This window comes from Crinia signifera, chromosome 5 (genome assembly GCF_055691185.1).
Source record: "Crinia signifera chromosome 5, ASM5569118v1, whole genome shotgun sequence".
Taxonomy (NCBI): Eukaryota; Metazoa; Chordata; class Amphibia; order Anura; family Myobatrachidae; genus Crinia; species Crinia signifera.
The window spans coordinates 242011672-242037390 of NC_139221.1; the positions used below are offsets into that span (position 1 = coordinate 242011672).

The window sequence follows — 25719 nt, forward strand, 5'->3', positions numbered from 1 at the left end:
ACCAGGGCTTGGAATCACACCCTCATAATTTGAAGTATAGCTATAGGAATATTGTGAATACTAATTCAATAACTGTTTTCAGTGTCTTTGATCTACATTCATTTTAACAATTGGTTGAATAATATATTTTCTGCAGGCACTTTGAATTTGATGTTCACAAAGCAGTATTCTTTATTATTTTTTTTTGCAAAGAAGTCTGACATCTTATAGAAAATGAACACACCCAATCACTAATTAACCAGAATTCCCATCCATTAAATGAGCCATCTTGTCCAGCAGTGCTTATTCTGTCCACTGGAAAAAAGGCAAATCCACGAAAAATCACCTGTTTGAGTGCTCAAAGAGGGCTTTTCGCGGCACATCTCTTAGTTTGGTTGGGTTTAGTTGACATGCTAACCCTGACCTTAACAAGCACAACATAAAATCATCAATTCCATATTGCCCTGCGATCTCCTACTCTCTTAAGGGGTGTACACACAGAGCGACAGGGGCTGGCTGGCAACTTTTAGCCTAGGGGCAAGTCCAGAGCACTGGCCCATACCCCCCATCTCTCTGGAAGACTGAATGCTTGTGAAAAATTAGGCATGTGGCCTATCATAAGGGGACGTGGCCTGTACCTTGATTGTATTGTGTACCTGCATATTGCACATTGTGATGCTAATTACACATTATGCCGCACACCTTGATGCCCATTGCACCCCATACTGTGATGGCAATTACCCAATGCTCCCCACACCGTAATGCCCATTACGCCCCATACCATGATGCCCATTACACCGCACAATGTGATGTCCACAGTGCCAGATATTCCGCCACAGTGCCAAATACACATATGCCCCCACAGTGCCAGATATGCCCCCACAGTGCCAGAGACACATATGCCCCCACAGTGCCAGAGACACATATGCCCCCACAGTGCCAGAGACACATATGCCCCCACAGTGCCAGAGAAACATATGCCCCCACAGTGCCAGAGAAACATATGCCCCCACAGTGCCAGAGACACATATGCCCCCACAGTGCCAGATATGCCCCCACAGTGCCAGAGACACATATGTCCCCACAGTGCCAGAAATGCCCCCACAGTGCCAAAAACACATATGCCCCACAGTGCCAGAATTTCCCACCAGCAACTCACAATTGTTGCTGTCTTGCATCTGCTGCTGGGCGGGGGGTCCGACAGCCATCCTGATTCCCCGGGCCGCTTAGCCAGTCACTGGCTGCGGGCTACGCTGGATCACCATCCACCTCCTCCAAGCAGCCCTCCTGCGCTGGCCGCGGCTTCCAGAACACGGCCGCGGCTACAGGAAATTGGCCGCCGGCCTCCTGCACTGTGTCTGCGTTCGATTTCCGTTCTATTTGATTTTGCTTACATAAGCAAAATCGTATAGAAAAAAACAAAAATAGAACTGTGTGTACTTCATATGAGACAGGAGAACGGGTGCAATATGACAATAGATTAAGGCCCACAAAGTGCAGTAATATTCTTTACAAACAATATTTATCCATTTACATTGGTTCCAAACCAAGTGGAAGCTACAGATCTGTCCAGTTTCGCTTTCTGTGCATATGCATTTTGGTGGAGATCCTCACAACCACCGGGACTGGTAGCAGCATGCATACACAGCATGCATTTATAGAAAAGCAGGTGTATACGCACGTGCCTGTGCACAATCACACCCTTTATGGCAAATTTGCAGCTATATTCCCTACACCTTGCACACGCACACACACACACACACACACACACACACACACACACACACACACACACACACACACACACAATTAGGAATACATTTTTTCATAAGGACACAATTAACCTACCAGTATGGGAGGAAACTGCTAAAAGCATCGGGAAAATATAAAAACTCCTCAGTTAGGAAAGTGGAGGGAATCAAACAAAAGACATCAGTACTGCGAGGAAGCAATGCTAACCATTACACCATCCATTAATTACAAGCTGCTGTAAGGCTCCTTACATACAATCCTATTATGAAAAATGTCTTCTGGTCTCTTTAACGGCGTGCAGACCAGAAAATAAAACACAAAAATGAAACCCAAGACACTTAAAGCCTGCTAAAAGCTTTTGAAGCAGAGCAGAATAGCTATAAAAGGAGGAAGGCTGAGCTGAATTGTATGTTTTGTCATTAAACTCTAATCCCACACTTTCTGGCCAACTCGGAAACACTAAAGCCATCTGACCTAAAACTGCTGTGTCAGTAGGAGACCTTCCAGCATCAAATGGAATCTAACTGCTATTACCAAGATGCCAAGAAGATTACTAGGCTTTCATGTCCTTAACTGTTTGAATACATATCTTGCACACACTCTTGATCACCATCATAAAAGTTTAAAGCGTGAGGCCTCTATTTATAAAAGGTTACAACAAGGGAATAAAATTGTCTAATTAGCCCTAAAAGCAGCAGAGTCAGTTTTAATATTAGCTACCCACTGTAACACATTAATGCAACGTTTTGTCTTTAAAATAGCACAAAGCAATACTATTATATACTTATTTTAATCTGAGACATCTTTATAAATGGATTTAACATATTTTATTTTACTACTATAATTATGTTTCTAAAGATTTATTTCAACAGTCAAACTATTACTTATAAAAAAAAATTACCATATATTTAAATAGCACCAGCTTACAATTTTGCAGTTTACAATTGGAAACACAGTAATATAACACGACTGTGTAGTAACAAATAGGTAGTGTGACAACATGATAGGAAAAGGGGGGTGGTTAGCAGTGACAGACACTTCCGTACCAACCGGTGTTCCTAGAAAAGGGGTGTGCCATCACCAGATATGCTGTCACTACCCTAGTAATAGTGTCCCTTACAACTTGCACCACACAGTACTAGTGCCCCTTACACATGATGGCCACACAGTTGTAGTACCTTTTGCATGTTACGCCACAGAGTCTAAAAATTCAGTAGTAGAGGCACAGCTTCAAGTGCTGCCCTGCCCCCCCCCCCCCCCCCCCCTCGGATCCACAAATGTATACACATATATAATTTACAAACTTAAATATTGTCTTACGGTTATAAATTTAAAAAACAGTATAGGTCATATGTTTGCTGCAAGCATTTCCTGGTTTGAAATAATACATAGATATTTTTAAAATGTGTCATATGTGCACATATTATAATATTACCGTATATAGAATCAATGTTAAATGAAACTTGCACTGCTTTAGACCTTAAAATAACTATTTATGTGGACTGAAGATAAAGTGACTAATCTCCTGTGGCCACTCAGAATCAAACAGAAACTTCTGATGATATCAGGAAGCTTATACTAGTACATGGGATGTTCTCACTATTGTGTTTTATTTATAAAGCATTCATATATTATGCAGAACTGTACATTTTACATAAAGCAGCAATTCTCTTGGTAGTTACTAGTGTATAGTAATCCACTTCTCTGCCATTGATGGATAAAAACCAATGGGTAGAGGGCATCAATGTTATGCCAACAACAATTTGTTTTTCCAAATATGCAGTCAGCACCTGCTTCTGCACAAAACAGCCACGATTCACTATTAGGGTCCGCCGCTAATATAGTGTTGATACCATTGATGCCTGGCCTCCATGTACAAAACACAAGTCTTTGTATCAGACCATTCATGGTTGATAAATCATCGCTCTTCAATGGACAACCCCTATACTTACTCCCAGATGGGCATTAAAGCCTGAAGCTACTTGCCTTTTTCCATCTGCAGTAATGTATCGTAGGTAATGTAAGTCCCCCTAAACAGTTAATTTACATCATCATTCATGTGCGACACAGATTGTTTTTTAAATAAGCTTTTAAATAAGTTGTGTATGTTCACTCATAACATATTATATCTACAGTGCAGTTAAATTATATGCAGGCCATACATATGTTCAATTCTTCAATATTGATCAATTTACTCATCGGCGGATTCCAATGACCAGCTATTTCTCAAGGGATCAAGCAGGTTAAAAATTGTGCCGAAATCAGCATATCAAAATTATCCAAAATGGTGGATGTTGCCGAAAATCCCAACAGAATGGGTATTGCTCTATAGATGTATTGCCTGATGTATTGGCCTCTTCACTGTCACTGTGATAAGTAAATAATCCCCAGTCCAGGCAGAGTAATATAAAATTGTCTAATCTTATTTTAGTGAAGACCTTCATAGCTACCACATGCAATGCTGGGGATATTTACTGGCTCACTGGTTTACAGCTGCATATTCAGGACATACACTGAAATATTTTGCTGTGATTACAGGTACAGAACACAATCTTTTTTCAACACCTCTGACAGCTTCACAAGGTCTTTGAACTTAACAGAAGTACTTTTTACTCAATATCTCAATTTAGAAAAGATGCAGGTTGACAGGCTGAGAGCTCCGGTCCTAAAGCCAAGTCAATGGAAAAAGCTTTTTCTCTCCTCTCTTCCTAACCTTTCACCTCTGAAACTGATCAAATTCGGTGCTTGTGTCCTAGCACGGCACTAAATTAGCATACGTACGCTAGCGTAGGGAAATCGCATTGCATGTCCAGTTTTGGTGCCGTGCGATGCGATCTCAGTAGGTAATATTGTTTAGGTTAGACAGTTAGCATAGCTGTGCTGTCAGAATAAGCGTAGGCTGCGCAAATAGCGTAGTCAGTCAGAAATTATTAAGTAAATTCAAGTTAATCGTTAACACGTCATTACTGTGTCAGATGTATGATATGACAGGTGTGAATGTGTTCCTAAAACACCCCCACTATCCACGCCATCCCGAAGCGTGGTGAGCCCCGCGAGGGGCCACGGAACGCGTCCTCCCGACCTTTTCATACCCCCACTATCCAGATCGGCGTGGAGTTGATTTTATCTAGTGTGACGAGCGCAGCAAGCCACTGAGCCCGAAGCGTGGGGACGCAGAATACATGTAAACCGCGTCCCCTTGCCACGCTTCGGGCTCGATGGCTCGCCACACTATATAAAATCGACTCCACGCCGACGTGGATAGTGGGGGTATGAAAAGGTCGGGAGAACGCATTCCACGTCCGCTTGCCACACTTCGGGGTGGCGTGGATAGTGGGGGTTGTGCAAAAAAAACCTTGAAAAAATTGAGCACCTATCAGATCTCATAGCATGGGTGGCCATACAATGAAATATCGCATTGGATCGCATGGTGTGTATGGTGCCATGCGATATGTCATTTTATAAGCACTCTTGAGCACTTGATATTAACTAAAGGGACATCTCATCGCATTTGATCGCACGGCACCATATGCAGCGTGCGATCCGATGCGATTTCAGTACGGAGAATAGACTAGTACGCTAACAGCGTACTGGGCGCCGTGCTAGGACACAAGTACCTCAAATTCTTTGAAGTTAACTCAGAAATAGAATTAAAATAACTTTCATGGTATTTAGATTAAGAACACAATATTAAGTATTTATATATTCCTTTTACATTAAAGCAGCACTCTTGCATACTGTATACACCTTTTACACCTAAAGGCCGGGTAGCACACAGGATTTTGTACTTGTCACCAACCTGGGTGTGACCCCTTTTACACCAGAATCCCTATCTGGCATAAAGCCGGGCATGTAACGTCACCAGAGGTGGGTCCTGAGCCAGATGAGAGCATCTCCCAGCGAAGACTACTGCATTGCAGTGAATGAGTTGTATCGACCTGAGATACCCATTTACACTGCAGAGCAGGCCAGGTTAAACCCGTGTTAAACCATGATCACTTGCTGGATTGAATTGTAGGGTCTCGTGACCTGGGTTAGACCGTTTTCACCGCCTGCCAATCCAGTGCACACCCGTGCAAAAACCCGTGTTATTTAGGCTGGTGTAAAAGGGGTATTAGTTTAAATCTTTAACCAAAGTGACACTTTCTCTAATATAGAACTAGCAAATCCCAAGGGGTACTTGGCCCCAATCGCCTGCCAATCCATCCAGTGCACACACGTGCAAAAACCTGTGTTATTTAGGCTGGTGTAAAAGGGGTATTAGTTTAAATCTTTAACCAAAGTGACACTTTCTCTAATATAGAACTAGCAAATCCTAAGGGGTACTTGGCCAGGGCCTTAAGAAGAGAGGTGTCCCCGATACTCCAAATCTTAATGTATTACATATGTGCAGTGGTCAGATTGAGCATTAACGTTACGGGGAAGTCCCCCACGAGAGACCGGCCATACTTTGGGACTGAAAGCCGCATGTGACCCCTTCCCCAATCAAGTTATCGATATCAAGTTACTCAGAATTCTTTGAGACAGGCACAGGCAGCCACTAGCACCTATTAGCAGCCGGCTGGGGAACGGTGCTCATAGAATCTGACCCGGCAAGAGGCTGTCCTCTTGCAAGACAAAGCTCCTCTGGTACCCCCTCTCCACTCAGAGAGAACTACACAGCAGAGTAACACAAGGACACGCTGTGGAATCAGGGGACACAACATATTAACAATACAATGTTTTTAATTGCCAGAGGAGCTCATATTGTCAGAGGAACTAAAAAAAGAAAACTACGTTGTACCGTACAATCCACTGTACATATTATCATTAGAAATAAGATCATAAATGGTAATTTAACGCTAAACACTATTTATCCCCTAACAATCTAAAATGTACTTGGTTTAGTGAAAAGCAATTTCTATTGAAATTGTAGCAATATAAAACTGAAAATAGTGTGGCCTTCTGAGGTGCCCATGTGGCACGGATTACTTGCTGGGAAACTGGTGAGAGACCCAAGACATGACAAATGCAGTGATTTGTAACTACAATAGGATAGTAGTCTTGTAGTTTTGTACACTAATGAATTGGAATTTTATTCAAGGTAGAAATAGTAATAATCTGTGATTGCTTAAAATATCCTTTAGTATAGTGGCAGAGGTTGTAGAATTTCCCTGTATGAAAAAGAGAAAAACAATTCACAAGGTCATGATGCTGAATGCAAGGAAAGGCTCAGCGTGCTTATCCGACATTCTGCCCAGACAGGCAGCCAGCAGAGCGATCCTCCTGCACAGGAGTTACGGGGGAATAATGGCTGACACTACTCTAATTGCCATATCTTGTCAGTGTAGGAATAACAAAAAGGAAAATGTCACACAGGTCTGCTCGAATAATGAGACCACAGTGCGTCTGCTCACAGCTAAATGTGCTGTTTATCTTCCTTTTTTTTTTTTTTTTTTAACCACATTAAAGCTAGACAGTTTGTAGATACAATAAATGCGGTGCGGCACATTTCTGCATTAAAAAGCAATTATGTATGTGCCACTGCTCACACACTCTCCCCCTCTAACAATACAACAGAGATGAAGTGACAGCATCTGAAACCCTCATAACTACAGAAGATGTTAGTGAGTGCATGGCATCAGTCATGGTTACTAGAGCATTATGTGCTAGCAGATTATCAGACAGTTTCAGGTATGCAATTCATTTCTCTGCATAATGCTCTGTAATGAACTTGCTCACTGAGCGCCAGCACGGCCAGTTGAACATTTAATGTCAGATTATACCGTCAACTAGTATGACAGCGGTTTTGCAAGGGATAAACCCATTTTTTTTTAGTGTCGCCTTTAAATCGAGAAATCTTTTGTTATGCAGTTATTCAATTACACAGTAAACCCAAGTGTAAGGGGCTCCTGCTTTAAGAGCACTGCACTTGCCAGCTCACTGCATTTATTTAAAGGCAGGATGGGAAAATCTCAGTGTTAACAAGAAAATCTCTCCTATCACATAATTCCCAATATAAGTGGCATCAAATACAACTTATGCATGCATATGGAAGTGATTGGTGCATATTTTTACTGACTTGCATCAGTTCAGCAACAGCAGCTGTTGCCAAGGGGATCGCTCTTAATGTAGGTGCTACTGTGCTGCATGGATTGTGATAAAGATCATCAATGGAGATGGAGCTATCCCTAGCTGTATGTTATTCAGAGTATGATTTGTAACAGCGACAAGTAACTAATTCATCTTACATACATGGGTCTATATAATATTCTGTAGAGGCTATGGATGTGAAATAGCATGTCTGAATGAATGATATGGCAAGACAGCATGAATGGGTAAGTGGTGCGTTCTAATATTCTTTGAATCAGTGTGATTCTTATTCACGCGCAACCATGTATGAGCTTGAATAAGAATCAGCAAAAAGTAGAGTGTGTGCAACCACCCAAGGTGTGCGTATTTTATAGCGTGACCCGAAACAAAAGACTAATATACCTATCTTAGATAACAAATGACAGTAGTTCTACGTGGAGATAATGTAGGATGAAACCGATGCAGAAGGGGAGAAAAAAATTGGGTACTTATGTATTATCTGGGCTCCCATGTTAAATGCACCCCATTTTTTGATACCCCTACTATCCAACTACGCATGGAGTTGATTTTATATAGTGTGGCGAGCTCAGCGAGCCACCGTGCCCGAAGCGTGGCGAGCGCAGCGAGCCCCGCGAGGGGATGCGGTCTCATAAGACAAACGGGAGCCCAGATATTACATAAGTACCAAAAATTGTCCTGTTTAAGCAGGGGTCATGATCTGCCAACAGTTCATGTTTTCAGGCAAGCTGTGGATCTACGGTAATGAATGCAGCATGTTTGAAACTGCAACAGTAAACGCCGCCATACACTACTGTTTGCGATTCAGTGATATCCGGTGAAATAGGACCAAATACTATGGGCCAAATGTAATAGGGTGAGAGTTTCAGAAAGTGAGAGATTTTGGGAGAGTTTTCCCATGTTTTTTTAAAGCAGCAATCAATTACATGGCAAAATCAACCTGGTTTTGCAGTGTAATTTATTGCTGTTTTTAACCCCTTCCCGACATTTGACGTACATTTACGTCATGGTCGGGAAGTACTTCCCGACACATGGCATAAATGTACGTCATGGTTTCTAACTGTCACTGCGTCTAGAGACGCAGTGACAGTTAGGTGATGTCTGCTGTCCCTGACAGCAGACATCCCCCCTCGTCGCCCAGGGGGGGCAGGGGTGCCCCCCCCGGTCGGCGATCGCTGTGATTGGCTGTTCAAATCTGAACAGTCAATCACAGCGTTTCCTGTGTTACCGGCGGCTAAGCCGCTCGGTAACACAGAAAACGGTGGTGATCGGTGCAGCACCGATCACCACCGAGCGGCAGCACCCCCCTCCCACCCGCCGGGCACTCACCCGGCAGCAGCAGCAGCTCCAGCGGCTCAACCGCTACGTCCGGAGCGCACGCTACGCTCCCCTCCTCCCCCCTCCCCCCCGCAGCAGCAGCATCATGCTGCTGCTGGAAAAGTTAAAAATAAAATAAAATAAAAAAAATGTGCAAATGTGTGTATATATATATATATATATACACACATATATATATATATATATATATATATATATATGTGTGTATATATATGTATATATATGTATATATATATATATATATATATATACACACATATATATATATATATATATATATATATATATGTGTGTGTGTGTGTGTGTGTGTGTGTGTGTGTGTGTGCGTATACCGCACCGATCACCAACGATCGCCAGCCCCCCCCCCCCCCACCCGGCAGCCCCCCTCCCTCCCACCCACCCACCCGGCTGCCGCAGCGCCAGCACCCCTCCCACCCCCCCGCCAGCCGCAGCGCCAGCCCCCCTCCCAAAGCTGGTGACCAAAATGGGGTCACTTGTGGGGGGGTTCCACTGTATTGGTGCTTCGGGGGTCTTGCTAATGCGACATAGCACCCACCATTCATTCCGCCACCAAAAATCACTCCTTCCCTTCTGAGTCCTGCCATGCACCCAACTGGTATTTTTTGGTCACACGTGAGGCATTGCCGTACTCGGGAGAAATTGGGGCACAGATTTTGGGGTGCTTTGTCTCCTTCATTCCTTGTGAAAATAAAAAATTTTGAGCCAGAACTGCATTTTTGTGTAAAAAATTACATTTTTTTACACAAAAATGCAGATCTGGCTCAAAATTTTTCATTTTCACAAGGAATGAAGGAGACAAAGCACCCAAAATCTGTGCCCCAATTTCTCCCGAGTACGGCAATGCCTCATGTGTGACCAAAAAATACCAGTTGGGTGCATGGCAGGACTCAGAAGGGAAGGAGTGATTTTTGGATTTTGCAGCACAGATTCTGGTTGAATGACCCCCGAAACACCCATACAGTGGAACCCCCCCACAAGTGACCCCATTTTGCAAACTACACCCTTCAGGGAATTCATCAAGGGGTATAGTGTACATTTCAAACCCCCCGGGGTTTCACCAATTTTGATACAACTGAGCTGTGAAAATGAAAAATTTATTTTTTTCATTTTCACTGCCCAGTTGTATCAAAATTGGTGAAACCCCTGGGGGTTTGAAATGTACACTATACCCCTAGATGAATTCCCTGAAGGGTGTAGTTTGCAAAATGGGGTCACTTGTGGGGGGGTTCCACTGTATTGGTGCTTCGGGGGTCTTGCTAATGCGACATAGCACCCACCATTCATTCCGCCACCAAAAATCACTCCTTCCCTTCTGAGTCCTGCCATGCACCCAACTGGTATTTTTTGGTCACACGTGAGGCATTGCCGTACTCGGGAGAAATTGGGGCACAGATTTTGGGGTGCTTTGTCTCCTTCATTCCTTGTGAAAATAAAAAATTTTGAGCCAGAACTGCATTTTTGTGTAAAAAATTACATTTTTTTACACAAAAATGCAGATCTGGCTCAATTTTTCATTTTCACAAGGAATGAAGGAGACAAAGCACCCAAAATCTGTGCCCCAATTTCTCCCGAGTACGGCAATGCCTCATGTGTGACCAAAAAATACCAGTTGGGTGCATGGCAGGACTCAGAAGGGAAGGAGTGATTTTTGGATTTTGCAGCACAGATTCTGGTTGAATGACCCCCGAAACACCCATACAGTGGAACCCCCCCACAAGTGACCCCATTTTGCAAACTACACCCTTCAGGGAATTCATCAAGGGGTATAGTGTACATTTCAAACCCCCAGGGGTTTCACCAATTTTGATACAACTGAGCTGTGAAAATGAAAATTTTTTTTTTTCATTTTCACTGCCCAGTTGTACCACAATTGGTGAAACCCCTGGGGGTTTGAAATGTACACTATACCCCTAGATGAATTCCCTGAAGGGTGTAGTTTGCAAAATGGGGTCACTTGTGGGGGGGTACCTAACTTTTAGCATCTTATGGTGCCTAGAAACCTACATGGTTCCTAAAAAATAATCTCATAAAAAGGAGGCTCCAAAATCAAGTAGGTGCTCCTTCTATTATGAAGCCTGTGGTTTGGTCACCGTGCACACTAGGGCCACATATAGGATATTTATGAAAACCAAAGAATTGGGGGAATCAATTTTTAGTCACATTTCTCTAGTAAAATGTACTGTGTTCCTTAGAAAAATGTATTAAATTTGCAAATCTGCAAAAAAAATGAAATTTTGAAATTTCACCTACACTTTGTTTTAATTCCTGTGAAACACCTAAAGGGTTAACAAACTTCCAAAATGCTGTTTTGAATACTGTGAGGGGTGCAGTTTTTGAAATGGCATCATTTATGGGGGTGTCTCACATACAAGTCCCTCAAAGTCACATCAGAACTGAACTGGTCCCTAAAAAAATCAGTGTTTGAAATTTTCTTGAAAATTTTAGAATTTGCTATTCATATTTGAAGCCTCCTAGTGTCCAAAAAAATTAAAAGGAAGTTGAAATAATGATGGCAACATAAAGTAGACATATGGTCTATGTTAGTTATTAACTATTTTGAGTGGTATGATTATTTGTCTCACAAGCAGAAAATTTAACATTTTGCAAATCGCTAAATTTTCCATTTTTTCACGACATTTTGGTATTTTTCACAAAAAAACACAGACTGTATCGACCCAAATTTACCACTAATTTGAAGTACAATGTGTCACGAAAAAACAATCTCAAAATCACTGGGATAAGTAAAAGCAAAAAAAAGTTATCCCCACTTAAGTGAGACATGTCAGATTTGAAAAAAATGGCTCTGTCAGGAACGCAAAAACTAGCTCTGTCAGGAAGGGGTTAAAAAACATGGGAAAATGCTCTCACTTTCTGAAACTCTCACCCTATTACATTTGGCCCTATGTGTCTGATGTCTGATCCTATCTGATCTGATGCACGGTCCCGTGTCAGACTCGGAGATCATACATGCTGCATGTAAGATTTCTGGGCTGGAATCCCTCCCAGTGACAAGGAGTGGGGGATTGCATGCGATACACCGCATGCAGAAGTGCTGCATGCGATATATATCCCATGCGGCCCAGGTCCCGGGCGTCATAAAGGGAATTGCATGAAACTTCTCCTGTAGGAGAAGTCTCATAGTGTATGGGGGTCCTTAGCAATGACTACAGCTGTACACCAACTAGGTGATTTGGCAAATGTTAACCGTTGGAAGATCTCGAGGAGCGGTTTGGCTTCCCCTGTGAAACGGGCTAAGATCACAACTTTGACCTGGATGTGATGGATACACAATGGCCTGGACACGTAAATAATAGACTTAGCCACAAGGAGCAGGTAAGTCACCCCTGGGCCACAAGGGACAATAGGATGACATTTCATCACGGTCTACATGATGAATGTACCTGGCCGGCGTACCCACCGGCAACCAAACTAATCACCTGCTCCAGGCCCTTTCCAGCGGCTTAACAACAGATGCACCTGCTAGCTGTTGTCCCAGGCATACAGCAGGTGCACCTCCCAGCCATACAACAGGTTCAGCTACCAGCAATGTACAACATAATGGATATTTCTACTGCATCATCATGTGTCCTTTCTGAAGCATGTTTACAATATATTCTCTAGAGTAATGTCTCTCAGATAATGGGATTTTTACTTCTACTATTGTGGAACTCATACACATTCATCTAAGTGTCTCTGGAACCTGCCTGCAAACAATTATTCTATTGATACATATTAATCTTCATGGTATAGCTGATTTGTTATTTAATCTGCCAGTAGTTTTTTAAGTTGACTGGGTTTTTTATTTTTTTATTTGCTCTCTGGCTATCACCAACCAGCAGAAGTGATGACCACGAGAGAAACACATGCACTTTCTCGATAACATTTTTAGCTAAAATACACCGGTTAAATTGCCAAAGGACGAGTACAACAGATGTGAAATGAGTGCTTTTCTCTGCAAGTCCTAATTTATTCTATTTCATCTCTGAGCATAGCACTTCCCTGATAGTCCACCTCTGTTATTTATAGCCACAAGTCCCCATGTGGTAATCTCTGCCATTGTGCTGTAACACCTAGGAATAATTTGGGGAAGAAGGGCCTTACCAAATCTCTACACTCCTAGTATACATTTCCAAAGATATTATTCATTACTATAGTACAGATGGAGCCAGACTCAGCCAGCCCGACATACAGTATCCATAGCCAAGTGTATCAAGCTAAACGGGGACTATGTTGAAAATTAAATAAAAAAAATATCATTTTTTTGCCTAACACGGGTACTTATCAATCACCCCTTGTATAGCAATAGAAATAATTCCAAGACATAAAAGACAAAAAATAAAGACACATGAATGCCCAACTGATAATATACCACACAATTTTTTTTTTTATAAAACGCAAAATATACAGATTTAGTTGTTTTTCGTATTTAGCTTCTTTTTCTTTGGAAAAATATTTTGTGAGCCACGTATAGGTTACCCAATACACTGGACCCTATTTCCAGTTAAATCAGTGGATTGATAATCTTCAAAACAAACTAATGCTACCTTAACACACTATAGCAGCTCCACCCAGTGGTCAAATTACCTGGAGATTGCATTTTGCTCGCAATTTTTAGCTGTCCAGAGCTAGGAAAGGTATGGTATAGCACAGGGGTGGGCAATTATTTTGGCTGGGGGGCCACTTACCAAAACCAGGAAATATTTGAGGGCCGCACACATTATATCTTGTATATATATATATATATACATACATACATACACACACAGTGTGGGTGTTTGTGTGTGTATATGTATATATATATATATATATATATCCTTCCTGGGGGGGGGGGGGGGGGGGGGGGTAAGTGTAATATATATATATATATATATATATATATATATACACACATACACATACACACACCTATATACTGTGTGTGTGTGTGTGTGTGTATATATATATATATATATATATATATACACAGAATACTTATCCACATAAAATTGCCTGTTCCTTACTTTATTCTCTGGGCGGTGTGGTGTTCCTTGAGAGGGGGAAGCCAGGAGAGCCCGCCAAAACCCTACTGCTGCCACCCTGCACAGAAGGGAGCCTGGCAGGGGACGCGGAGACACTTCAATACTGCTGCTACAGTTTATGCCAGCAGCCAGTCTGCCTGATGCGCACACAATTTATTTTAGCCTGGGAGGACATGCAGGGACGCGGGGACACTGTTATTGCTGCCGTCGCCCTTAATGCCCGTCTCTGTCTGTGCCTGCCGCGCACAGCATTTCTGGGAGCGTGGGAGGGGACGCGGTGACGCTGCAGCGCCCAACCAATGGCGAGTAGCCGGCTGCCGCGTCATCGCGTCCCCTCCCACGCTCCCAGTAATGCTGTGCGCGGCAGGCACAGAAGGACATTAACGTCGGTGGCACCACTAAATCAGTAATTATAAATGATATTGCGCTCGAGGTCACATCTCACAATGACAAGCGGCAGTAGTCGGGCCGCTTGTCATACTAATATATGTAAGTGCGGCGGGCCAGTCCAAAGCGTCTCGCGGGCCGCATCCGGCCCGCGGGCCGCCTGTTGCCCACCTCTGGTATAGCAGGTCAGCATGAACCCCAAAATGTCGACATACACAAGGTCTACATTGGGAAATGGTCAACATGTGAAAAAGTCAACATGAATGTCAACTATAGAACTATAGCCATGTTGACCTATTGCTTGTTTTCACCTTTTAACAATGTCGGCCATTTGTATGTTGATCATATATTGTCAAGCTATTTAATGTTGACCTAGACATTGACTGCCAGAAACCTGCAATTACCAAGTAGATGGAGCAAGAGCATGGAACACTTACCAGGAATTGTTGTTCTATCTGGAGGGGTCTTCTCATACAGCTACAATATTTTTTTTTCCTGTTACCTTATGTATCAATGCTTTTCCCACTTCTAATGGTGGCCATACACTAAACCAGTGGTAGCCAACTCCAGTCCTCGAGAGCTACCAACAGTTCACATTTCCAGACAAACTAGCTGCTGCACAGGTGCACTCGTTACTCACTGACACATTTTAAAAGATCCACAGGTGGAGCTAATTACTTCACTTGTGATTCTGTGAGGAGACCTGAAAAACATGCACTGTTGGTAGCGCTCGAGGACTGGAGTTGGCTACTCCAGCATTAGACCAACTTTCATCCAACTAGTTGGTTGGACTGAAAATCTGGTACTGTATGGGAGCAAATGACAATCAGCAAATTGTTCACAATCCCAGGAAAATAGCCAAAAACATTCAGTCAAATTGTTTAAATCAAGCATCAAAATTCATGTACAGAACTTTGTCTGAATGAGTTTTTGTTGGTTTCCAGATTTTGGGAGCAAATGACTGAATTACAAATTACATTTGTTCTCATCTAGTATTAGATTTTTTTTCCCATCCAACCAACTAGTTGGATGATTATAGCATGATCAGTACTGTTATGCTGGCCACATATCAGACCAACTAGTTGGTTGGATGGAATAAAAACCTGGTACTGGATGGGAGCAAATGTAATTTGTAATTAAGTAATTTGTTTCCCAAATCTGAAAATGGACAACAACTGTCACTCAGACAATGTACTGTAGTTGGACCTATTTGATTTAAACAATTTCACTGAATGTTTTTGTCCATTCTCCTGAGTTTATGAGCAAATTGCTTGTTGGCATTTGCCTCCATACAGTACCAGATTTTCAGTCCAACCAACCAACTGGTTGGATGGTTGGAGGAAAGTTGGTCTGATGTGTGGCCAGCATACAGTAAGTCCATTTGGGCAGGATCAACTTTGTGTTATGTCATAATAAGTTAATTGTATTATAATACCCTCAATTTAGAAAGACAGGTACTATGTTAGCCCTTTATAAATATAAAAGACAATAATTTAACCACCATTGACTTTGCGTTCTCATTTGATACCGGAGAGATGAAGATATAAAACTTATTATTTTAATAGGATGATGTTGTTTTTTTGTTCTAATGTGGACAATGGTACGCGTTTTATAAGACAAGCTATTGGCCAAGATTGTCAGATGAATACTAATAATAGTTTTAACAAAAATGTACACTTTAAAGGAGAACTACAGTATCCGATTTTATTTCAAAATTTCCTCCGAGAAGGTGGTGTTCCTAACAGGCATAACAGAAGTAGGTGAGCAATTACAGAGCTTTAGTATAAACAGAATATGCAATGCTTACAGAAAGGAGAACGTGTTGCAGGGTGATTAAATGGGATTCACCAAGGAGCTTAGTTTGATTACAGCAGCGCGATACAGGATTGTAATTGGCTTAACACATTAGCTTCTGCCCAAATGCACAATAATAGTTTTTGAAACAAAATTACCAGGTGAAAATGATCATGAGTCCCAGATGATCAAACCAGTGTTTGCTTATAGCATAATAGCATTTCAGCTTAATTGTAATAGTGCTATCAGTTTGTGGGTCATAAAATACACTTTAATTGTGTTGCTACATAAAAGACATATGAATAATTACCAACATGATTATTTCAATCAAAAGCAAATAAATAAGATCACATCTGTGCGGATATAATGCAGTTCTATTGTACTAGAGACTATGCATTAATAGAAAAAAATCTAGTACTAAATGGTACATTACTGTACACTAATATATATTATACAAAAACAATACATGATTTCCAGAGCTTTTCTTGCTAAAGACATTCGCATATCAGGTAAATGTGTTGTCCCATTATTGTATAAGTAATTAGTCTGCTTAATTTTCTATAATTTAGCGCTCCTGTTCTAATAGAGTTCATACTGTAGTTGATAGTTAATTTTCACTTAACGTTGCTTACCCAACACATGCATTGAATTAATGGGGGTGATTCAGGTTGGTTTGCAAAAAGCAAATTCTTTCTTTATTGGACAAAACCATGTGCAATGCAGGTGGGGCTGATGTAACATGTACAGAGAGTTCGTTTTGGGTACGTTTGTTTTTCTGTGCAGAGTAAATACTGGCTGCTTTATTTTTACACTGCAATTTAGATTTCAGTTTGAACACACCTCACCCAAATCTAACTCTGTCTGCACGTTACATAAGCCCCACATGCAGTGCATATGGTTTTGTCCATTAAAGAAGGAGTTTGCTTTTGCACACCAACCTGAATCACCCCACATGATCCTTTGTGCAGGGTGCTTTCTGCTTATTTTCTTTAAAGTGAAGAGAGCCTAACTATTTTCTTTAAAGTGAAGAGAGCCTACAGTGATTCAGCTATGTCAACATATAGTATTTTCACGAGTAATTAACTTCCTAATAAATAATTTCTTAAATAAGCCAAGATGTTCACTTTACTTCATTTTAATATAATATTAATTATATTGTATAACTCCATATATCATAGTTCCTTTATATTTAACGTTTAAAATCTCACAGTATAAGCATGTGGCAGGCACAAAGTTCAGACATATTCGTGACATCCTAATATTTTAGGAGTTTGGCCCATCTTACTAACCTAAATTACACTTCAGTTTGTGTTGTTTGTCTCTATGATGTCAGATCAACTTACTAATAAATAGTAAGGTTGTCCACTGAAAATTCTACCACTTACGGTACAGCTGGACTTGAAGAGTTTTAGAATTCCCGACTACAAGCCAAAACATGCGCATGAGCAACTAGAAGGGGTGAATTCAGGTGCTGTTGCAGCATAAACAAGCCACAGGAGCATCAACTTCCACCGAGCTATTTGAGGGTACTTGGATTTCCCATTGTTAGACCCTAATTAGATGTCTCACCCGAAGAGAACCATGGAACCAACCCCATCGATGGTAAACCATTGACAGAAAATTAATTATACAGTAGTTGGCCAACATTATCCCTAGATTATAGAACTGACATCAATGCATTTTCCAGTTTTCCCACATCTGAGGCCAAACTGCCCACACAATCATGATTTACTACTGAGTCTAATTAAGAAATATGCGGGGGTTCACAATACCAACTACACCAGGGATAGCCAACTCCAGTCCTTGAGAGCTACCAACAGTTAACATTTTCCAGGTCTCCTCACAGAATCCTAAGTCCCTAGCTCCACCTGTGGATCTTTTGTAATTTGTCTGTTAGTAATGAGTGCACCTGTGCCCCAGCTTGGTGATCTAGAACATGTGAATTGTCTGTAGCTCTCGAGGACTGGAGTTGGCTACCACTGCACTACACTATTCCCGACTTCCGGGATGCTGAATGCAGGTTAGGCCGTGGAAGGTATGTTAGGTTTAGGCACTAGTGGGGACTTAGGGCTAGGCTTCTGGGGGGTGGACGTTAGGCACTTAGAAGAGAGGAATAAAGTTTGGCTGCAGGTGGGGGGCTGAGGTTAGGCTAAGGGTGGTGTTGGTGGGTGGTTCGGCTTCAGAGGGGATGGAGGGGTTAGGCTGTGGTGGAGGCAAGTATACTCATCTGACCCTTGTCGGGATTCACTCTTTGGGATGCCGGCATCTATATTCTAAATGCGGATATTCCCACCAGCCATTCATATGGGATGCGGTCAAAATCCTGGCGGTAGGAATACAGACACTTTGTCCCTCTATGGGTGTCCGAGTATATCAAGGCACCGAGCCCACAAGGGGGGGGGGGTGATTCACGGCCCCCCTTATCGGCATTGCTGCGGTCGGGATTCCGACCGCCAGGATTTCATACTGATCCCATTCATATGTATCCAGTGTAAATACTTGCACCTGGACAAACCATGTGACAATGCAATGCACAGAAAGCAATTTACAGGTAATACAGAGATTACTTTTACATGTAAAACACAAAAGATATGCATATTTATAACCATGTAATGCCTGCCTGATTCTTGAAAGCAAGTGAACCAAAAAAGTAAGCTTATATGGTGCGATCTGGGCTTGTGATGCGTGCTCCCATGCACATCACAAAGTACAAAAAAGAATGTGCTGCACATACTTTTGGGACTAGATCACATCACATCTGCTTTAGCATATTGCATGTGTTTTGAACTAGATGCAATGCAATCACACCGTGTATGGACACCTTAAGTTACTAGCATTTGTAATTGAGGTTAAGCAATTGCTGCTTTTTTCTGCATTCCAGTTGTCATTTTTAGCTTCTTAATTATGTAATGTTCATAGCCAGTTTTTTCCATTTCCTTTCTATTTTTGTATAGCAATACTGGCAAATTTCAATGGAATTTAATTTGATTCAACAATAAAAAATGTACTTCAGTAAAACTGTCCAAATTTTCTGGTGTTTAAAACTTCACAGGGGGGGGGATAACTTGTCCCCCCACATGTCTAGCAAAAGTAACTAGCTTGCTAATACTAAACTCTACAGTCCTATTTTTACTGCAAATAAGCTCAATTAGGACTAAATAAATCCACACCAATAATCATCACCAGAATAAATATAAAACTAAGATTTACTACAATCCGCTAAAGACAAGGAGTAACTCGTAGCTCACTGAATAAGATGAATGGCACCCTCTGGCCTAGTATTACTCAGGAAATCACACTCAAACACATTGTCCTCCACTGGAGTACAATCAATCCATAACAGGAACAACTAAAGATAATTGCTTCATTTTCTAATGAAAAACTATATTCTGTACCGTACATTGTTGTCATTGATACACAGCTATTTGAAAACATGATCTTCAGAAATTTCTAAGCTTTGGTTTAAAATGTTATTATTGGTCAAGCTATATAAATTGTACATTTTTAGTTTATCTATACATCTTTTTTATTATGACCTATCTATTCACTAAAACCAAGTGACATCACTGTTTTCATTTCCAGGACCATTCCAGATTCCCAAGAGAAAAGGCAAGGCTGGGATCTTGGGAACATATTTGGAGAATCGGAACTGGATAAAAGTCAGTAAGTATAAACCACTTTGTTACATTGATGAGCAGGGGTTAAAGTGAGGGGGGAACAGGGTGGAACAGAGTTCCATGACCTCTACCACAGCCCTGAAAAGCAATTGGAACAGAACAGCGTGTCCCAGCATCGTCTTCTTCTGGCACAGCATATGTCATACCATCAACTTCGAGGAGCAAGCTCTGTGCTTGCTTAAGACAGGGTGAGAGGGGGCTGGAGGAAACAGAGCATGGCGCTTCTGAGGGACAGTGAGCTGCTGGAGTGACAGAGACAGATGTGTATAAGCAGCACAACTGTGGACAAGGGGCACTGTGTAATTTAATAAGAATCAAGAGCACTACATGTGGTGTAATGTGTATATGGTTATGCTATTGTGCCTTGTAATTTTTATTGGAGTTACTACTGTGTGACCACACCCCTTCCTTGTGGGACCATTACCCCTTTATGGGAGGTAGGGCCCAAATTCCCTGACACTGGTCTAGGCTCTGCCTAATGAGGTGGTGGTGGTGGTGGTGGTCTTGTTAGGGGAAAGGAGTTCCACCACCTCTCCAGGACCACCAGCTCTTTTGTCAACAATGGAGACAATTTAACTGTTTTATCGTTTCTGATGGGCCATGATGGCAATATAGAGCGGCATAACCCGACCAAAGTGCTGGACTCAACACAAAAAGATCTGTTTGGGTGCTAAAACTGTTCTGCTTAACAGCATGTGGACTGTTTCTCCCTGCAGCTAATCGAGCCCTAATGGAGTAACAATTGATTTCCCCTACTGTGCCTCCCTTTACTCTGTGTAAACAACTTTTCAAAAGAAGCCTTTTACAATGTGCCTTTCATAACAAAAATGTGGCCTGGACAATTCAGGTCTATTTGTGAATCAAGGTGCTCTTGGATTTATTGCCTTAGACGGTATGCAGCTGCCAAGTCTTTGTTTAATACATCAGCAAGGTTAAAAATCTGACACCTGAAAAATGTTGACATTGACAGTGTTTCCAAAAGAGGTTAGCAATTCCATTAAAAACAGAATGACAAGTAAGATGGAATGTTGACATAACATCTGTGTCTGTATACAGTATGTCACTCAATTTGCATTTCAACATTGTGAATATCTAACATGTAAACTACACCCCTCAAAATTAGTCTCATGCGCACAGCCCTCATTCCATAGCACTGTCCTTGCTTCCAGGAGACTATATACTAAGCCTTTGAGAGAGAGATAAAGAGAACTGAGAAAAAGCACCCACCAACCAGACCCTAGCTGTCAAGTTAAAGGCTGTGGTTGAAAATGACAGTTATGAGCCGATTGGCTGAATGTTGATCACTCTTCGCTTTATCACTTTTTGAAGTTTGGTGCATCTGGCCCTTAAAGTGATATTCTGTTTGTTTATTTTTTTCCTCAGCTACACTGAATTGCTGATTAGCAATTGGCCCACACTTGGGTGGCCAAAATAGACAGTTTTATGGCAGTGAAAGATCAGATCACGATCTCTGCGAATTCCACATAGGCCAACAACCTCACGAGGGTCAATGGATTGATCATCTTAACAAGATCAGATTTTTCTGAGCAACAAATCGTGTGCAAATAATCTCTACTAAAAAGTAGGAGCAAGATGATACACTATAAGACATTTTAGCTACTAAATAATCCTTTGAAACCATTTTGTCCACTAAAAATATAAACTGAATTGAAATGAAATTCCAGAAAAATTAAAGTGTAGTGTTCCAAAACTTTAAAGGATGCAATGTACGGTCACTTTAGCAATGGAAAAGAGAAGACTGGCACATAGATACCACAGCCCTCTTACTATTTGAAGCTAGCTTGAGAGAAGACCAACAAGAAGCCACAATTATAATTGCCATGGTTCATCATAGACCATCTTGCTCCTATTCCAGTTATCGATATAAAGGTAGAGAATGAAAATGTTAACACTTTATGGTGATATTGCTGCTTTCACCCTAGACCACATACATAATTTTGGCAGGTGTAATGTCAACTCTCTTTGGGGTATTTTATTACCCCTGTATGTGTTCTAAGTTAATATGAAAGTATATTTGAGATAATAGGTACAGAAAAATGGTTACATTTTTTAAATTAAATTATTAATACAGGTTGAGTATCCCGTATCCAAAATGCTCGGGACCAGGAGAATTTTGGATAACGGATTATTCCGTATTTCGGAATATTTTAATATTTCAATTATGTATTTTGAAGTATCTTGCATGTATGCTGTATAAACACATAAAATACACACAAATATATTTTATTACCACATAAAATACACACAAATATATTTTATTTGTTCAAAAAACAAGGTTTCAAAACATGAAACAAAATTTGTGTACTATCTCAGATATTGAATTTGAATGCCAAGCAATCATTTTCTTGCACATATATAGTGTCAGTTACATATCATGTCCCCAGTGATGCTGTTACAAATGTCCCCAGTGAGTTTTTAGCAAAAAAATATTTTTTTTTTCACTTTCTGGAATGTATGATTTTCGGAATAATTCGGATAACGGATACTCGGATACGGGATACTCAACCTGTAATAAACATTTAATAACACAATGCAACAGAAAAACTGTATAATTGGTAAGTTTAACAGTAGTTGATGGACTACTTTGCCATATCCTGTACATTTAGATGGAGATCCTGGTGCCATACAAAATCATTTTTATGTATACTGTATACTTGTTGGGCCTCCAATTGGCTGAAGCATCCTTAAACTGTGTTGTCCTGTGAAGAAAACTGTTCATGTGAAAAAAAAATGTTCTTGTGCTGACCAGTTTTCTTCACTGGTACTCACAAGCCTGTGATATTAGCAGAAGGACCAGCTAGGGGGTTACATAGCAGTACTCACTGGGACCCAGCAATTCTTATATCACATGACAAAAGTCAGCAATACTGTATCTACACAGGTGGCATGAACACAGGCTGGAAATCAACACGTTTTCTTCACACTCCATGTGACATTACTGAGTTACAATACAATCCAGATTATTATTATACTGTAACAGGATTCTTTCCTTATTTGCTATTGTCAAATTTAATCACACTGGAAAAAAAAGACAGCGCAAATGACAGATGACAAATATCAGCTAAGCAAACACATGAAAATAAATCCCACTTCTTGTTTGCTTTTTGGCAACTTTAAGAATTTTTTAAGCAAATAAAAAACATCTAGTTTTCATAGAAGGTTAAACAAGACGGCTCCTGAATTGTAGCACACTTAAGGGATATTTTATATTCTTTAGAAGTGCACTTTCAGCAACTTCAAGTAAAATCAATCCTGTTTTTCGGTCAAAGAGGATTTGTGACCAAGGCTGTTAAAATCGGCAGATTATGTCACTAGGAGACAGAAAGTGCTTGTGCTTCGACACTTGTGCTACAATTACACGTTGGGGATTCGCAGTATAAGGCAGAGATTCTCTTTCATAAATTTTGTGCAGGCTTTTTATAAAGAATCTCCAAACAATGGATTTGCTACCTTCCATTGTCATGTATATTGTGGTCAGAATTAAATATGAATAGAGTGGAATCGAGTAAATATTCCACAACTATTCCCATATGTTTCAGTCTGTATCTGTTTAATATCCTACAGATAAGCCATTTATGAAAACGTTTATACAATATGAATTGTAATTCCGTTATGGGAATGCAGGAAACAGTATATTAACCATTTGAGTGCCAATGTTGCTGTGAGAGACCCTCAAAATATCTGCTAAAAATGACAGTGACTGTAATTTTAGTGTGAATAAATACAATAAATTCAATTAATTGAAGTTTAGTTAAATATTGCACCCAAAAAGAAAAAGGACAACGCTGTGAGTGACGCTAGTATTTTAAGTGGATATTTTGAGGATCTCTTACAGCACTGTTGGCACTCACAGGGTTAAAAATATGTCCAGACCTCTTTTACTTCCCCTCCCCCCATGTGTATGAAATAAAAATTCCTTCTAGGTAATCGCTACATAACTAAATATGTGGACATTGTTCTTTACCTTTGTTTATTATACGAGTGGCCTAGTAAGGCAGATCTGGCTGCCCATGAACACGCGTGGCCCGATCGCACATAGGCTTTTTAGTACAGAAAGGTGATGGCTCATATAGCCTTGCAGCATAACATGTGGACCATATCTATCGTCATGTCTGATCACGATCTAACACCATGCCACACAAAATGCATTATCACCTACAATGGGCAATTGAATATTCTTTGAAAGTAACTGGTGTCCACCAGAGCAATTCAATTGTTGCTCTGATAGGATGACCATTCCTTTTTAAGTGCCCAAATAGATGGGGGTTTAGCCTTGAGTAGCAGCTAATAGCATCTAAAGTTTTGGCATTTATCGCATATTTCCACTCGCCACATCAGGAAGCTGCAAGCAGAAATGTCAGTACTAGTGATTATCAATTGAATTGCTGCTGTTGAGCGCCACCTAGTGCCAGGAAAAAAATAGTTTTGTGTGGTAAAAAAAGAAATGTTCCCTTTTACAGAATTATATTTACTATATGTTAAACAACCCCGCGAAAAATTATCATATGTATGATTAGGCTACATAGTAATAATCACACTTTAATATTAGATGTTTATAAGGGTTCTAGAATAGTTACCTATATTTTGGTAACAGTGGATGGATGTTGCTCCCAGGTTAAGTAGCCAAAACTATTCAGTTACTCATGTGACTATCTGGTATCTGCTTGCAACCATCTAAGACAGAATGCCTCAACCAGTGAGATGCTGTTTACCGAGGCTAAACCTTTTACATTCGTTTCTGTAAAGTGCACCTCCCATTACAAGTGCAGGTTGTGATTCAGTGAACTGAATAGCTGAATAGCTCCAGGCACTTAACCCAAGACCTACTGCACTGTACAACCTTGTGATGCTAACAGAATCACCACCAATGCCTTGTGTACACACACTGTTCCATAGTGCTCTTTGCAGTTACCTTAAAGCAGTGGTTCTCAACCTCGGTCCCTCAGGACTCCCACACAGTTCATGTTTTCCAAGTCACCTGTACATTTTTAAAATGTGACAGTTGGTGATACAGAGGGCAGTCGTGGTGACCTGAAAAATGTGCAGTGTGTGGGGGTTGAGAACCACTGCCTTAAAGGAAGCAAAGATCGATTCCAAAATTGCGAGGAATAATTCTGTGCCATGCTCCCTCCAACCTTCCCACATCCTGTGGGTATTCTAGTGGGACAATGTCTGAGAAGCATGACTGTTCCACCGAAAGTGGGATGGTGAAGGAGGGATGCAGTCGCATATGCCACTGTAAAAAGGTCAACACACCAAAAAGGTTGACATGCATTCGGTCAACAGGGTCAAAAGGTTGACAAGTGAAAAGCATGGTGAGTGAAGCGAGACATGCAAGGGGCCGCAGTACACATTTAAGGTGTCTATGCCGACAGACACCAAAAAAACAAATAAAAAACACATGTCAACGTTTTGCTTGTGTTGACATTTTGTCAACCTTTAGTGGTTGACCTAATGGCTGTTGACACATAACCGTTGAGGGAGGTATCAACATGGCATCGGAAATACAATTCTACAATATCACAATGACCAAGATAATATGTTGGGCGCAGGCTGTCCACGTGTAATGGGCCCAAGCTTGCACATCCTGTTTAATGCAATGTAATAGGTTGAGGAATGTCAAACTGTCATGTAATAATCAC

General features: G+C 41.0%; 1 protein-coding gene across 1 annotated transcript in view; it reads right to left on the bottom strand.

The window, feature by feature from the left end:
- The window catches only part of LOC146080965 (ubiquitin-conjugating enzyme E2 E2), a 236220-nt gene that overhangs the window by 94114 nt on the left and 116387 nt on the right, over positions 1 to 25719 (bottom strand). The window lies entirely within an intron of this gene.